This window comes from Acanthochromis polyacanthus, chromosome 6 (genome assembly GCF_021347895.1).
Source record: "Acanthochromis polyacanthus isolate Apoly-LR-REF ecotype Palm Island chromosome 6, KAUST_Apoly_ChrSc, whole genome shotgun sequence".
In the NCBI taxonomy this organism is placed as follows: Eukaryota; Metazoa; Chordata; class Actinopteri; family Pomacentridae; genus Acanthochromis; species Acanthochromis polyacanthus.
In genome coordinates, this window is record NC_067118.1 from 13282436 (window position 1) to 13300811 (window position 18376).

Here is an 18376-nt window from a genome sequence, read left to right on the forward strand (position 1 = left end):
TGGCAGTGTACTTCACAAAAGTAAGCTGGGTGTAGTTGAGGTCTTGCAAATATAAAAACTTCTATAGATTCAAAATTCATTGTAGTAAGAATAAAATCTGACCCTGTCTTCAGTTAAAGGTGTCCTGTCAACAGTTTTACAAATGCAGTCTTTTTTCTTACATGGGATTGTAATTTTCGCAATTTTTAGTGAGTGAGCACTGGAAAAAATGAAGGCAGCCAGGCTGAGTGGCAACATCTGCCTTCACCAGTCAGGGTGAGAGTGGGGATGAGCAGGGCGAGAATAGCAAGATAGTACACTGCATGCCAAATTACAGTGGGTACAGAAAGTATTCAAGACCCCTTGAATTTTTTCACTCTCTGTGTCATTGCAGCCATTCGCCAAAATCAAAAAAGTTCATTTTATTTCTCATTCATGTACACTCAGCACCCCATCTTGACAGAGAAAAAAAAGAAATGTAGAAATTTTTCAAATTTATTAAAAAAGAAAAACTGAAATATCACAAGGGTATTCAGACCCTTTGCAGCAACATTCATATTTAACTCACATGCTGTCCATTTCTTCTGATCCTCCTTGAGACGGTTCTGCTTCTTTATTGGAGTCCAGCTGTGTTTAATTAAACTGATTGGACTTGATTAGGAAAGGCAAACACCTGTCTATATAAGACCTTACAGCTCACAGTGCATGTCAGAGCAAATGAGAATCATGAGGTCGAAGGAACTGCCCAAGGAGCTCAGAGACAGAATTGTGGCAAGGCACAGATCTGGCCAAGGTTACAAAAGAATTTCTGCAACACTCAAGGTTCCTAAGAGCGCAGTGGCCTCCATAATCCTCAAATGGAAGAAGTTTGGGACGACAACAACTCTTCCTAGACCTGGCCATCCAGCCAAACTGAGCAATCGTGGGAGAAGAGCCTTGGTGAGAGAGGTAAAGAAGAACCCAAAGATCACTGTGGCTGAGCTCCAGAGATGCAGTCGGGAGATGGGAGAAAGTTCCACAAAGTCAACTATCACTGCAGCCCTCCACCAGTCGGGCTTTATGGCCCGACTGGTGGAGTGGCCCGACGGAAGCCTCTCCTCAGTGCAAGACACATGAAAGCCCGCATAGAGTTTGCCAAAAAACACATGAAGGACTCCCAGACTATGAGAAATAAGATTCTCTGGTCTGATGAGACCAAGATTGAACTTTTTGGTGTTAATTCTAAGCGGTATGTGTGGAGAAAACCAGGCACTGTTCATCACCTGTCCAATACAATCCCTACAGTGAAACATGGTGGTGGGAGCATCATGTTGTGGGGTGTTTTTCAGCTGCAGGGACAGGACGACTGGTTGCAATTGAAGGAAGGATGAATGCGGCCAAGTACAGAGATATCCTGGAGGAAAGCCTCTTCCGGAGTGCTCAGGCCCTCAGACTGGGCCGAAGGTTCACCTTTCAACAGGACAATGACCCAAAGCACACAGCTAAAATAACAAAGGAGTTGCTTCAGAACAACTCTGTGACCGTTCTTGACTGGCCCAGCCAGAGCCCTGGCCTAAACCCAATTGAGCATCTCTGGAGAGACCTCAAAATGGCTGTCCACCAACGTTCACCATCCAACCTGACAGAACTGGAGAGGATCTGCAAGGAAGAATGGCAAAGGATCCCCAAATCCAGGTGTGAAAAACGTGTTGAATCATTCCGAAGAAGACTCATGGCTGTACTAGCTGAAAAGGGTGCTTCTACTCAATACTGAGCACAGGGTCTGAATACTTATGACTATGTGATATTTCAGTTTTTTTTAATAAATTTGCAAAAATTTCTACATTTCACTGGACCACTGTTCGCTGAGCTGATGACGGTTAAATACTAACAGGGTTGAACGGGACAGCATTTGAAGCTCATAGAACTTTGTGTTGTGATGTGAAAGCTCTTTTTTAAGATTCACACCGTGCCTCCTCCGAGTGTACATTAATGAGAAATAAAATGAACTTTTTTGATTTTGGCAAATGGCTGCAATGACACAGAGAGTGAAAAATTTCAAGAGGTCTGAATACTTTCCATACCCACTGTATTATGCAAGTGGCATTTTTGTGGATATTTTAAAAACTAAGTTAACAGTCATCTTCAAATTTGTCAAGAAGTGAAACAGTGAATATATTTCTTCATATGCATGGTTAACATTATGCTGTGTTGTAGGTTTTATTTTCAAATTAATGCAAAATCTGCAGACAAGAGTGTGCCAGATTATGATGCAAATTGGTGATTAGAGCATTTAATTTATGAAAAATAAAATGTAGGCATCTTTTAAGCGTTTTATTGATTGAAAACAATAAAATTTTCTACAATTTTATTCAAACTTAAACAAAAACAACAGTTCCTTTAAAATTGTATACAAAAATCAAACTTTTACTTTCTTTGAAATGTTTCAAATATAAAGTGCTTCTCTAATGTCCAACATAACCATCCTTCCTTTCAGTGAGGGTCAGAAGTTGCCGGTCAACCGATTTAGTTAGGTTTTTAATGACTTCTCTGCTGACACCGTGTGCTGCACCTTGTATGGCTTTCCAAAGCTGGTCTTTTGAGCTGTATTGCTTGCCCTCACTTTAAATAATTGTCTTTATTATTGACCACAAGTTCTCAATCGGGCTGAGATTGGGGGAACAGGCAGGCCAGTTCATGAGGCGGTCATCTTTAAAGCCCTGAGATGCCAACCAGTCTTGGGAGTAACGTGAGGCATGTGAAGGTGCATTGTCATGCATGAACGCTAGAGTCTTCTTCACTTCAGTTGATAGTTTTTTCCACCACGGAATGAAATTTGTCTTGAGGAAAGTGCAGTACCCCTCAGAATTCAATTTTACACCATCATGAACCCGGAAAGGACCAACAAGTTCATCATCAACAACGGCAGCCCAGAACATAACACCTCCACCACCTTGTTGACGTCGCAATCGAGTTGGAGCTGCATGGCCACTTGAAATCCAACCAGATGCCCACCCATCTGGTCCATCTAGGGTTGCCCGGCACTCATCAGTGAATATGACTTTGGAGAAGTCAGCTTTCATGTATTGTACTTGACTGTTTTGGACATATCTTTATACAGTTCGGTGATCACGCTGTAATTTCTTGGCTATATCATTTGTAGATTCCCCCTTGCTCATACTCTTGACAATTCGACTCTTTTCCTCTTTGATCAGGTAATTTTTCTTGCCCATGGTCGAAGGTGAATTGGACTTGCAAAACAATGTGGCACACTTATATAGGCATGATCCATGATAAAGGATATTAGAAAGCTTTGTACATTCAAACTACAAGGGTTTTGTTAAAGCACAAGGCCTTAAATACATCATACTAAAACTCTGTTTTTTTTCTAAACAGCAGCCTTCTCGATTTTGAAGAAAAGATCATTTGCATAATAATTCGGAATGCAGTGTAAATTAAGAACTGACAAACAATACAAACAGAACAATGACCATTTTGGAGGTTGTTGAGAGAACACAGGGCCCCAGGGGAAACACAGGCTGAATCCCAAACCGCCCCCTACACACTATCCCTACACACTACCCCTCCATTTGCGCGTTCCCGCGGAGGGTCCTCCATATTAAGGGCTGTCCCAAACTGCGTAGTGCGGAGGGGGAGTGGACTGTTCAGCCCTTAAATAGTGAGTCTGCATCGATGCTTACTCTCGACAACTTTTTCAGGAAGTGCAACGTTGAAACGGAGGAGGAAACAAACATATGGATGTGAGTTCCACATGCGTCCATTATTTCTCCCACGCCTTTTTCACACTGACAGAACATCACAAAAAGAGTGGTGAAATAAGATAAAACAAAAGAAACAAATCTTCTTCTCTGCTGACGTTTGATTTAATTGTGCACCCCCTGACACCTTAAAATTTGAACACAACTGACAGAATTCATTTATTCATTCATTTGTTGGATTTGAAATGCCAGATAATAGGATTGGAAAACATGTGGGATGACTTCAAATTATTTGAAGCAGAATGTAGCCCCTACATCATTGCCTGCAACCTGTGCCACAGCGTTACAGCCATGCACAGTATGCGTCTTTGTGTTACCATGGCGATGACGTCTTCCGTTTTTCCGGTGAGGCGACAGGGTGTCCCATTCCTGATGATCGTATTTATACCCTCCCCCTTCAATTAAAGTGCCCTCCACAGCTGCGAGTGTGACTTCTTTTGGAGTGACACTCGGTAGTGTAGGGGGCGGTTTGGGATTCAGCCAGAGAGTTAGGAAGTGGTGACGTATAGTCGAGGAGAGGAGCCCAGTGCATCATGGGAGTCCCCCTGCAGTCTAAACCTGTAGCAGCATAACTAAGGGACAGCTCAGGTGATCCTGAGGAGCTGTAACTATAAATTTTATCAAAGAGGAAAATTTTAAGCCTAATCTTAAAGTAGAGAAGCTGTCTGTCTCCTGAACCCAAACTGGAAGCTGATTCCATAGCAGAGGCAATAGTATACGTCTGCAGACTTGGACTCACAGGGCTGCACTGAGAGGGCTGCACACTTCTGCTACAGCCACATATATAGAACATTTTTTAAAGACAGCTACTACAATAGATGATCCCTTAAGTGCACAATTTAGGATTTGAATGCACAACTTAGAGTTTTAAAGGATGACTTCACTCAAAATATACTTAGAATGCAAAAGGTTTATTCAAGTAGTATTCCACTTTTATTTGGGCTCCAGGAAGGTTGTCTACAGAGCTGGAGGCTGCACTTTCAGGATCACACTGAGTATTACACATAAAGTACGATTTCACATCCTTCCTAAGATTTAAAGATTTTATTCACCCAAATAGTACTTATTACAATATAAAAACTTGGTTGATAAGACTTGCATTTGAACAAATTGTGTAATTATTAGGGCTGGACCCGAATATCCGAATATTTGTTCGCTACGGCGGTATCTGGATATTAATTCTGGTATCCGAATATTCGCCCGGGTGGGACATTACCGGGCGGAACGAATATTCGGCGTTACTGTCTTCCCTCCACCTTCGGCCCACATCAGCTCATCCCATCGTGCGATCACATAAACATATACACATATGTCTATGTGATCACCCCCTCCTCCCCCTAGACGAAAATAGGAATATTCTGAGCTCGTCTCCTCCCTTCGCCTTCGGCCCACTTCGGCTCATCCCGCCGTGTTCGGCTTATCCATTTGTGTTTGTTACCACCACCCGAATGGCTGGGTGGCTGTCGACTCTGACGTCACGGTTCACTTCGTTGCATAAACACAAGACAAGATGCTGAAGACCTCCGCTGTTTGGGAATTATTCAGTTTAACTGAAGACAAAACGAAGGCAGTGTGCAAAATTTGCGTCTGGGACACCAGACGAATGGATCCGAATATTTGGGCCGAAACACAAGGACAACTCTGGAAGTAGATATGTTTATTTTATAAAATAACATTAAATAAAAATAAAAGCTAAACACACAAACACCCAAAATAAATTAGCTCTATGACTCCTGCAGCAAAATCTCTGATCTCATTTCCTCCTGAGAGAGACACATAGAGACAGATATAAATATGCATAAGTAGATATAGCACTGATATATCCGATAAACTGCACATATTTCACTGTTTTACCTTGGTAAAATGTTGTTTAAATTTAGCATTTTATGCCACTCTATTTCTTTCTGAAGTGAGCGCCACCTCCCGACTGACTTGTCTGCCTTCTTTCTTCAACTCTTTTCCAGCCCTTTACAAAATTCCTCCACTTCACTGAAACAGTAGACAGACAACATTATTAATCTTTACGGACCTCATTAACAACAGCAGCAGCTCTAAGAGGAATCTGACATTAATACACCTCTGATTAAAAAATGGGACCACTTTCAATCTGAATTTCGCTCACATAGGGTGACCTATAAGAGTGGAGGTAGGAGCACACAGGTAGACTACATCTTGTGTAGACAGTGTAATCTAAAGGAGATCAGTAACTGCAAAGTAGTGGTAGGTGAGAGTGTAGCCAGACAGCATAGGATGGTGGTGTGTATGTTACACGGCAGTGGGGATGGGTTTCATTGTTTGTTTAGATATTTATTTTTGCATGTGTTGCATGTTTTTGTAGTTTGAAGTGTTGGTATTTTCAGTTGCATTGCATGTCTTGATTATTTGTGTTTTGAGTTTTTCTATGACTTTTGTGTGTCCCACTGCCCGTGAACGCCTCTGACGAGGCAATAGATTGCACCAGAGCCCTAGAGATAGTAAGAGTTGCGACACTCATGCTCTCGCAGCGGGGCGGTCACGTGGTTCATGTAAGCCTGAATAGTTCCAAACAGGCAGCGCTGTCATTTCCTTCTATGGCACTGAGAGCGGTGATTTCACGGTAAAAAAGGAATAAAATCACACCTCCAAATACTTGTTTGATTATTAATTCATTGGAGTATGTATGTAAATGTCAGTTTTACATTTTGAGCTGTAAGGTGACATATTAAAGACACTTTTGGGGTTTTGGAGGGAATGTTTCACATTCGTGTTAGCATGGAAAATCGACTTTTACACAGAAATGTAAGATGATTGAAAATGTTAATTTTTGCCCAGCTGGATTATTGTATTTCCAGACAATGTCTATATTTCTCTGATTCACTTACCCGTAGTCTGGGAGTTATTGAAAAGCAGAGTAACAACAGTCCATTCAGCAGATAGTGTCCAGCCACTTCTGATGAGGCAGGAGTTGACTCACTATAACCATTTTAAGACATACACAAAATATATATTCAAGAATAACAACTCATTATGCTTTGATGAATGAAATAGTATGTTTTATTGACAATGGGAGAAACAATGAGGGTCTTCGTGTCTTCAGTGAGGGTTCTCGGGATACTGGTGGATAGATAGATACGATAGATATTAATAAATATATTTGTTAAATACTTACAAGTATAAGTTTATGTATTATAAAGGGTCTCATATAAAGGACGTAGTCTTGACAATTAAAAAAGAGGTAGCGATGTAGCTAGGTAGCTTTCAAAGAACAGCTAACAAGCACATGGCAATGCCTGAAAGTCGGTCATCTGCTAATATTCACAAATACAGATAAATGTATGCACCACAAAGGGCTTCTGATATAATATAAAGACGTTAAAATTAAAAAGAGGTAGCAACTCATCAACAATTAATCCGTCAATATATCCCTGGAGATAACTTCACAGCTAACAGCAGAGTCGAGCTAAAAAAAAGTAGCAGAAATTCGGTCGTCTACCAAGATAAAATATATATATAATTACGCTGCGCAAATACAAATAAAGCTCAGCATATGCATCATAAAGAGCCTCTGATAAAATATAGGCAGTTGACAATTCAAAAGAGGTAGGCATTTCATCAACTTACCTCCACATATACTGAACGACCTGCAGCGCAAATGAACGCTGGCTATCACTGTCGAAGCGGTGCTTGGAACTAAACAAGCCTCCACAACCCGGAAGTAGACCGAAAGAAAGCGTACAACGGCACCCTATGGGAGTGTCGCAACTCTTACTATCTCTAAGGCTCTGGATTGCACCTGCCAGGTTCTCCCTTCCTCCCTACAGGAGCCAATGGGCGGCAAGGATAGAGGCTTCGAGGCGGTGGAGAGAACTATATATGAGCTGCGGAGGACAACAACAGAGACCGTCTGGCGGGAGAGCACGTCCAGAAGGAGAGAGGCGCCTGGAACGAGAGCCGGAATGGTGTGAGTTTGGAAGGAAACTTGGAAGGGGTGGACAAGTGGACGGAGCACGAGTTTGAAGACGGAGGCAGTGGGTAACGCCGAGACGAAGCCGAGAGGAAACCAGAATATTACGACGTGACATACTCGCAGCGGCAGGGTGGTTAGCTCTGCCTCGGGTGTGAGTATCCCTTTGGGGCTTTCCAGTAACGTTCTGGTGTGGCTATATCCCCTGGAGTGGGTTGATGTTAAGAGGCTTCCATACTGGCAGTGGGTCTGTGTCTTGCAGGTGGTTTCCCCCGGACACGAGCCAGGCTGAGGACGATGAGGGCTGAACCCCGGGACTGCTGAACCGTGTGCTCCGTATCCTACCACCCCTGGAACGACCTTAAAGGGTGGATTTTAACAGGGATTTTAGCTTTTAGCGGATTTTAATGAGACCCTGAGTTGTACTGGTCTGCTTCCCTGCTGGCTGCAGGCCCGAGGAGTGTAACGTAGGAGTCTGAACTGTACTGTATGAGAAGAATTCATCTTGTGATTAAATGATTGTTTGCCACCGGCATCTGGTTTTCTCGCCCTCTGTGTATTACCGTTGCTGACAAGGTGCTCCACCCGATCGTTAAAGAACCTAGTACAAAACTCTTGCAATATTATTAATCTGGTCATTTTCTCCTTTTTAAATCTAAAAAACCCACTCGGCGGGTGACAGATTTTGGCGTTGTCAGCAGGATCGGGTTTTCAGAGCACCTGCAGTGACTGAACAGAGGCCAGAATGATGATGCCGGTGTATCCTGGGGCCCCTTGGTTGCCAAGGTTTAAAGGGTCCGGTGATGAGGTGAAATACAGTGAGTGGAAGGAGCAAATTCAGGGTTTACTGGGCACACAGGAACTAGTTGAAGCTAGGAAGGTTGAGATTGTTTTAGGAGCATTAGCCGGGGAAGCTAAATGCCAGATTAGTGTTTTAGATCGTAATGAGAGAGATCACACTCGTAAAATCTTTTTGTATTTGGACACGCTATATGGGATAGAACCCCGGCGTTGGTGCTAAGGTCTCAATTCTTCAGCTGTGTACAGAAACAAGATGAAACGGTGCCTTCTTGTATATTAAGGTTGAGAGAGCTACATTGCAGGCTGCAGCGGCACGATCCTGATAGCGCCCCCTCTGACGCCACCCTGAGGGATCAACTGTTATTAGGGTTACAGGATGGAACTTCGGCCCAAGCACTTAAAGTGTATGTTCGTCGTAACCCGGATGAAACTTTTGCCACCATTCGTCAGGAGGCACTCCTGCTCGACTCAGAGTGTGGGAATCCTAAGCCTGAGGTAACCTGTGCATCTGTGAATAAACCCTGTGTGTCTGCTTTAACTCAGGATACTAATTGGAAGGAGACTTTGAAGCAAGAAATAATGGACGATGTGAGAGCGCAGGTGTTTTAATTTACCCGAGAGTTGTTGAGAGACCTCCAGTGAAATACAGAGACTCGTGATGTTGCAGGGACTGGCAACATTAAAGTGTGGGAGAATGTTACACGGCAGTGGGGATGGGTTTCATTGTTTGTTTAGATATTTATTTTTGCATGTGTTGCATGTTTTTGTAGTTTGAAGCGTTGGTATTTTCAGTTGTATTGCATGTCTTGATTATTTGTGTTTTGAGTTTTTCTATGATTTTTTGAGTGTCCCACTGCCCGTGAACGTCTCTGACGAGGCAATAGATTGCACCTGCCAGGTTCTCCCTTCCTCCCTACAGGAGCCAATGGGCGGCAAGGATAGAGGCTTCGAGGCGGTGGAGAGAACTATATATGAGCTGCGGAGGACAACAACAGAGCGTCCGGAAGGAGAGAGGCGCCTGGAACGAGAGCCGGAATGGTGTGAGTTAACAATGTGAGTTTGGAAGGAAACTTGGAAGAGGTGGACAAGTGGACGAAGCACGAGTTTGAAGACGGAGGCAGTGGGTAACGCCGAGAGGAAACCAGAATATTACGACGCGACATACTCGCAGCGGCATGGTGGTTAGCTCTGCCTCGGGTGTGAGTATCCCTTTGGGGCTTTCCAGTAACGTTCTGGTGTGGCTATATCCCCTGGAGTGGGTTGATGTTAAGAGGCTTCCATACTGGCAGTGGGTCTGTGTCTTGCAGGTGGTTTCCCCCGGACACGAGCCAGGCTGAGGATGATGAGGGCTGAACCCCGGGACTGCTGAACCGTGTGCTCCGTATCCTACCACCCCTGGAACGACCTTAAAGGGTGGATTTTAACAGGGATTTTAGCTTTTAGCGGATTTTAATGAGACCCTGAGTTGTACTGGTCTGCTTCCCTGCTGGCTGCAGGCCCGAGGAGTGTAACGTAGGAGTCTGAACTGTACTGTATGAGAAGAATTCATCTTGTGATTAAATGATTGTTTGCCACCGGCATCTGGTTTTCTCGCCCTCTGTGTATTACCGTTGCTGACAAGGTGCTCCACCCGATCGTTAAAGAACCTAGTACAAAACTCATGCAATATTATTAATCTGGTCATTTTCCCTTTTAAATCCAAAAAAAACCCACTCGGCGGGTGACATGTAGGATGATCCTGGTGGTGAAGAAGATGAAGAGGGCAGAGCAGAGGACCAAATGGTGGAAGCTGAAAAAGGAAGAGTGTTGTATGACTTTCAGGAAAGAGTTGAGGCAGGCTTTGGATGGTCAGGATGACTGGACAACTACAGCAAATGTGATCAGGGAGTACTTGGTGTGCCATCTGGAAGGAAAGGAGATAAGGAGACTTGGTGGTGGAATGAGGAGGTGCAGGAGTGGATCCAGAGAAAGAGGTTAGCTAAGAAGAAGTGGGACACTGAGACGACTGAAGAGAGTAGACAGGAGTACAGGGAGATGCAGCATAAGGTGAAAGTAGAGGTGGCAAAGGCCAAGCAAGGGGCTTACGATGACTTGTATACCAGGTTGGACAGTAAGGAGGGAGAGACTGATCTGTACAGGTTGGCAAGGCAGAGAGACAGAGATGGGAAGGACGTGCAGCAGGTTAGGGTGATTAAGGATGGAAGTGTGTTGACAGGTGCCAGTACTGTGATGGGAAGATGGAAAGAGTACTTTGAAGAGTTGATGAATGAGGAAAATGAGAGAGAACGAAGAGTAGAAGAGGTGACTGTTGTGGACCAGGAAGTAGCAAAGATTAGTAAGGATGAAGTGAGGAGGGCACTGAAGAGGATGAAGAGTGGAAAGGCACTTGGTCCTGATGATATACCTGTGGAGGTATGGAAGTGTCTTGGAGATGTAGCAGTAGAGTTTCTGACTGCGTTGTTCAACAGGATCTTAGATAGTGAGAAGACGCCTGAGGAATGGAGAAGTGTGCTGGTGCCCATCTTTAAGAATAAGGGAGATGTGCAGAGTTGTGGCAACTACAGAGGAATAAAGCTGATGAGCCACACGAAACAATGGGAAAGAGTAGTTGAAGCTAGGCTAAGGGCAGAGGTGAACATCTGTGAGCAGTAGTATGGTTTCATGCCAAGAAAGAGTACAACAGATGCAATATTTGCTTTGAGGATGTTGATAGAGAAGTACAGAGAAGGTCAGAAGGAGCTGCATTGTGTCTTTGTAGATCTGGAGAAAGCATATGACAGGGTGCCCAGAGAGGAACTGTGGTTTTGTATGAGGAAGTCTGGAGTGGCAGAGAAGTATGCTGGAGTGGTGCAGGACATCTATGAGGACTGTAAGACAGTGGTGAGGTGTACTGTAGGAGTAACAGAGGAGTTCAAGGTGGAGGTGGGACAACATCAGGGATCAGCTCTGAGCCCCTTCTTGTTTGCTATGGTGATGGACAGGATGACAGATGAGGTTAGACAGGAGTCTCCATGGACTATGATGTTTGCAGATGACATTGTGATCTGTAGTGAGAGCAGGGAACAGGCGGAGGAGAAGTTAGAGGCGTGGAGGTTTGCCCTGGAAAGGAGAGGAATGAAGGTTAGCCGCAGCAAGACGGAGTATCTGTGTGTGAATGAGAGGGACCCAAGTGGAAGAGTGAGGTTACAGGGAGAAGAAATCAAGAAGGTGGAGGATTTTAAGTACTTAGGGTCAACAGTACAGAGCAATGGAGAGTGTGGAAAAGAGGTGAAGAAGCGTGTACAGGCAGGCTGGAACGGCTGGAGAAAAGTGTCAGGTGTGATGTGTGATAGAAGAGTTTCAGCTAAAATGAAAGGAAAGGTTTACAAAACTGTGGTGAGACCAGCCATGTTGTTTGGTCTGGAGACAGTGTCCCTGAGGAAAAAATGGGAGGCGGAGCTGGAGGTAGCAGAACTGAAGATGCCGAGGTTCTCTTTGGGAGTGACCAGGATGGATAGGATCACACACCTTCTCATTTAATAGTTTTTCTTTATTTTTGTGACAATTTACATTGTAGATTCTCATTGACGAAAGCACAAAATGATTAATGAAGACATATGGAATTATGTAGTGAACAAAAAGTCTGAATTAAATCAAAATATGTTTTGATTTCAGATTCTTCTTCAAAATAGCCATGCTTTGCTTTGATTACTGCTTTGCACACTTGGCATTCTCTGGATGAGCTTCATGAGGTACTCATCTGAAATGGTTTTCCAGCAGTCTTGAAAGAGTTCCCAGAGACACCAGGCACTTGTTAACTCTTTTGCCTTCACTCTGCAGTCCATCTCATCCCAAACCAGAACTCTGTGACTCTCCTTCTTGGTCAAATAGCCCTTACACAGCCTGGAGGTGTGTTTGGGGTCATTGTCCTGATGAAAAATAAATGATGGTCCAACTAAACACAAACCGGATGCGGTGTATGTCACTGCAAAATGCTGTGGTAGTCATACTGGTTCAGTGTGCCTTCAATTTTGAATAAATCCCCAACAGTGTCACCAGCAAAGCATCCCCCACCCCCCACGCTTCATGGTGGGAACCATGCATGTAGTGACCATAAGTTCACCTTTGTTGTGTCGCACAAAGACATGGCGGGTGGAACCAAAGATTTCCACTGGTCTAATGTCCATTCCTTGTGTTTCTGTTTCTTTCCCAAATAAATCCCTTCTACTTATGGCTTTTCCTTAGCAGTGGTTTCTCAGCAGCTATTTGACCATAAAGGCCTGATTTTCACAGTATCCTTTGAACAGTTGATGTAGAGATGTATATATGTCGATATTTCTGAGGCTGGTGACTTTGATGAACTTATCCTCAGCAGCAGAGCAGAGCAGACTCTTGGTCTTCCTTTCCTGAGGCAGTCCTCATGTGAATCAGTTTCACCATAGCACTTGATGATTTTTGTGACTGCACTTTGGGATATATTCAAAGTTTTTGCAATTTTTCAGACTGACTGAACTTCAGTTTGTAAAGTAATGATGGACTGTCATTTCTCTTTGCTGAGCTGATTGGTTCTTACAATAATATGCATTTTAACAGTTGTCAAATAGTTATCCAAAGTAGTTTAAATAAATCCACTGGACTATAAGAAAGTTCCTCGAAGACGTTTCACCTCTCATCCAAGAGGCTTCTTCAGTTCTGGTGGTGGTTGGTGTTGCCTCAGCTTTTTAACCTCTGTGAGGTGTGTCCAGGGCTATTATTCCAACGACCAATATCAAAACTCATCTGACTACTCAACGATGCTCGTTTTAAGTATCGGTGGGGGTCGTTGAAATGCACAGATGTCACTGAGCCCTCGTGTGCTAATGGTGGTCATTAGCATACTCAGCAGACTCATGCTACACCAACCAACACCAGAACTGAAGAAGCCTCTTGGATGAGAGGTGAAACGTCTTCAAGGAACTTTCTTAAAGTCCAGTGGATTTATTTAAACTAGTTTGGATAACCATGACCCGGATGAATGAGAACCTACACAGACAGTTGTCAAATAGGGCTGTCAACTGTGTACCAACCTCACTTATGCACAACACAACTGATGGTCACATTAAGAAGGCAAAAAATTCCACAAATTAACCTTGACAAGGCTCACCTGTGAAGTGAAAACCATTTCAGGTGACTACCTCATGAACCTCATCCAGAGAATGCCAAGAGTGTGCAAAGCTGTCATTAAAGCAAAAGGTGGCTATTCGAAGAATTTAAAATATAAAACATGGGTTCCGGTTCCGGTCTCGAGCCTGATGGCAGCTTAAGAATCGCGCTCCTCCTATTAGATTTTATAAATACCCCATAAGGTATAGAAATATCTAGGAATGACTTGACTACACATCACGAACGGGGTAAGATGATGGAAACACGAGAGAGAAGTAAAAGAATTGCCGCTGATGTGCTCGACGCCGAGGACGAGCCACAAGCCACCGGCAGCTATGCTAACGCTAAAGATGGCGCCGGAAAATCAAAAGGCATTGATAAATCCAAAGTTAACTTGGAAATGATTCTCCAAGAAATACAGGAATTCAGACACGAAAACAAAGAGCATCTGGATGTCATCAGAGAGGATATTAACAATGCAAACCGAAGACTTGGAGAGGCAGAAGATCGCATAGGGGCAGCGGAAGCTAAGCTAGAGAAGATGGAGCTAGTCATGAGAAATATGCTAAAAGCTCAGACTGAAAACGAACAAAAGCTTATCGACCAAGAAGCAAGAGGGCGGAGGAAAAATTTGCGGATCTTTATGTACTGGAAAATGAAGAACAAGGCGCATCAATGATTCTTTTTGTAGAAAAGCTCCTTAGAGAAAAACTAAAAATCCCTGACTCCCTTGAACTCAACATTGAGAGAGCGCATCGTACGTTAGCGCCGAAGCCGGCAAGCGGTCAAAAGCCCAGGTCTATTGTGGCTCAGTTTTTAAAATACCGAACCAAGGAAGAAATTTTGAGAAAGGCATGGGAAAAGAAGGAAATCTATGTGAACAACCAGAGGATCTACTTCGATCACGACTACCCGACTGCTATTCTGACTTGCCGCAAGGAATACAACGAGGCGAAAAGGGTGTTAAAAGAGAAAAAGATCCGTTTGCAGACCCCATACCCGTCCAATACTTCGTGTCTTTTACGAGGACGACACACGTCTGTACCAGACAGCGCATGATGCCACCAAGGATATGCGTGATCAAGGCTTCCCGGTACGCCTGGTGCCTGCCCGACAAGATCCAAAGGAGCTGCTGGATACGGATCCGTGGCACGTCGTAGAAAAGAGAAGATCCGCTCCCCCAGAGACATCCGCAGGACCAACTGACAGCATCTCCAGGCTTCAGGTTTTCAGAAGGCAGCCTCCACAATGAAGAAAGATGGTGACATTGTGCGTTTCTTCTCTCTCTGCTTTCCTGTGATAACATATCTGTGCGGAGGGCAAAGACAACTTTTATATGGACATTCATCCCGCTAGGCTGTCTTGGAGGGCCCTTTTTTTGACACAAACTAAACGGGACATCCCTCCTAATTTTGGCCACATCATTGGTCAGGTAAAGGAATATTCATATACCTTTACAGTGGAACCCAAAGGTTTGCAGTATATAAAGGTTCTTAATCAATACTGTTATTGTTCTAATGTTGTAGTTTGTTTGACCAGAGAGTTGGTTTTGCAGTTGCGTGCAAGTAAATGTTATCTGAAAAGTTAAAGGTAGCATCGTTTAATGTGAACGGCATACTAAGTCCAATAAAACGAACAAAGATACTAACAAAAATGAGAAGGGAAAAAGTAGACATTATTTACCTACAAGAAACACACTTAAATGATTTAGAACATCAAAAGCTGACAAAATATGGATATACTAAATTATACTATTCTTCCTTTAAGGGTAAGCACAAAAGAGGGGTGGCCTTGTTGATGTCAAATAAAGTGATTTTTGAACAGAGGTATGAACACAAAGATAAAGAAGGACGTTTTATACTGGTTAAAGGCACTATTAATGGAAATATGTACACGTTTCTCAATGTGTACGCCCCACCAGGAAGCGACATTTCGCTTTTTATTAATATTGTGAATTTGATTGTAAATCACTCTGAGGGAACCCTCATCTGTGGCAGGGATTTCAATCTCCACCTGCTCCCCAATCTTGATACCTCAAACCATAAAAGTCATAATAAATCAATAAATATTAAATTTCGCAAACTAATAAACAATATAGGTTTAACAGATATTTGGAGGGAAATGTATCCAAATGCCAGGCAATATACCCACTTCTCTAAAGCCCATTTGGTGTATACTAGGATAGACTATTTTTTTATCTTTAATAAGGACAGGTCAAAAGTTGCCAAGGTGGATATAGGTACAGTGGACCTCAGTGATCATGCTCCTGTGTATATGGAAATAGAATTGGGTGAAAAACAAAGGAATGCACTATGGAGATTTAATGCGACCCTCCTAAATGACCCGCAATTTAAAAAGAGAATATCAGATGATGTTTTGAGCTATGTTAAAGAAAACGATAATGGAGAAACATCTCCACCGATCCTCTGGGATGCAGCCAAGGCAGTTCTAAGGGGAAAAATAATTGCCGTAGCTTCTGCAAAAAAGAAACAAAGACAAAAAAAATTTCAAGAATTACAGGATAATTTAAAACTATTAGAAAACCAACATTCTCAGAATAAAAATGCACAAATTTTACAAGAAATCAAGAGAATAAGAAAAGAAATTAATGACTTGACCTCACAAGAAGTAATGAAAAAAATGCTCTATACAAAACAAAGATATTATGAGAATGGTTCCAAATTTAATAAATTATTAGCTTGGAAGCTTAAAAAGCAACAAGCAGATAGAGTAATTCTCAAAATTCGAGACAATCAAAATAATACAGTTGTTACTAAACAAGACAAAATACAATCAGTTTTTGAATCTTTCTATAGAAAATTATTCTCTAAAACAACAGAAGATAAAGAAGATGAAATTAACTCTTTTCTAGATACATTAAAACTTCCGGCAATAACTAAGGAGCAAAATAACAAATTAGGAGCTGAAATAACCATAACAGAAATAAAAAATGCAATCAAGAGGCTAAAAAACAACTAATCACCGGGAAGCGACGGGTTTACTTCGGAGTGGTACAAGGCCTTTAGAGAGGTACTTTCCCCTATACTCTTAACAACTTTTAACTGGGCACTGAAAAAAACTCAAACTCCCCCAAGCTGGAAAGAAGCGATCATATCATTAATACCTAAAGAAAGAAAAGATAGACTTGAATGTGGATCATATAGGCCCATCTCAATACTCAATGTAGACTACCGTATTTATACTTCAATTATGTCTAAAAGAATGGAAAATATCCTCCCCAATCTGATAAATAATGACCAAACAGGATTTATTAGTAAAAGACAAACTCAAGATAACATTAGACGCACTTTGCATATAATGAACCATATTCAAAAATATAAAGAAAAGGCAATGATTATTAGTTTAGACGCTGAAAAGGCATTTGATTCGGTTAATTGGTTTTACTTGTTTAAAGTGTTAAAAAAAATTCAACTAAGTGACTTAATAATAAACAATATTAAGGCCCTTTATGACAATCCCATATCAAGAATAAGAATAAATGGGTATGTGACAGACCCACTAACATTAGAAAGAGGGGTAAGGCAGGGCTGTGCCTGGTCTCCCCTCCTCTTCAGTTTGTATCTAGAACCCTTAGCTCAACATATTAGACAAACAAAAACAATAAGTGGTATAACAATTAACAAAGAGGAACATAAAATAGCCTGCTATGCAGATGATATAATATTGTTTTTAACCAAACCTGAAACCTCTGTACCGGAATTGATGCACTTTTTACAAGATGTCGGCAAAATGTCTGGTTACAAACTAAATATTGAAAAAACAGAAATTCTCTCTTATTGGAATCCTCCTGAAAATTTCAAAAAGAACTATCCCTTCAAATGGCAATCAGATTCTCTCAGATATTTAGGTGTAATCCTCCATAAAGACCTATCAAAGATTTTTGAAGAAAATTACAGCCCCCTTTATTCAAATGTGAAAAAAGATCTTGAAAAGTGGAATCTCATCCCTTACCTTAGCATGACAGCAAGAATTGAAACCATAAAGATGAATGTTCTCCCAAGGTACCTCTACTTATTCCAAACCTTGCCAATTTCCATACCAAATTATCTATTTGTAGAATGGGATAAGACTCTCTCTAGGTTTATATGGCAAGGTAGGAAACTTCGTATTCGTTTTAAGACCTTACAACTGCCAAAAGAGAAAGGAGGGTGGGGTCTCCCATGTCTAAAAAACTACCGGTACTTTATTTCAGCTCAAGTTCGAACATTGCTTTACTGGTGTGATCCAAAATATGAAGCTAAATGGAAGGATATAGAATGCAAAGGGACTACTGACATCCCCCTACAAGCAATGATAGCAGACTATAAACAACTTGAATCCTCTGATAATTTGGAGAATCCATGGATAAAATCTGTATTTACAACTTGGAAAGAATTAATTAAAACGTGTAAACTAGACAAGGATGTAAAAATGCTCAGTTGGCTCGCATACGATCAAAATTTTATCCCAAACAGCTATGACTCCAGATTTAAGACCTGGATCACAAAAGGCATTAAAGTCATCTTTCAGATTGTAAAGGAAAATCAATTAGAAAGTTTTGATACACTACAGAATAAATTCCACTTAGAGAAAGTAGACTTTTACAGGTACTTGCAAATTAAGAACTATTATGATAAAGAAATCAAGGAAAACATTAAATATAATCCACTAATTGACCTTTTTATAAAAACACATAAATCGGAACTTACAAGAGCAATAATTTCCCAACTGTACAAAGCTATTAATAATCTCAACAGTCTCTCAACAAATTATA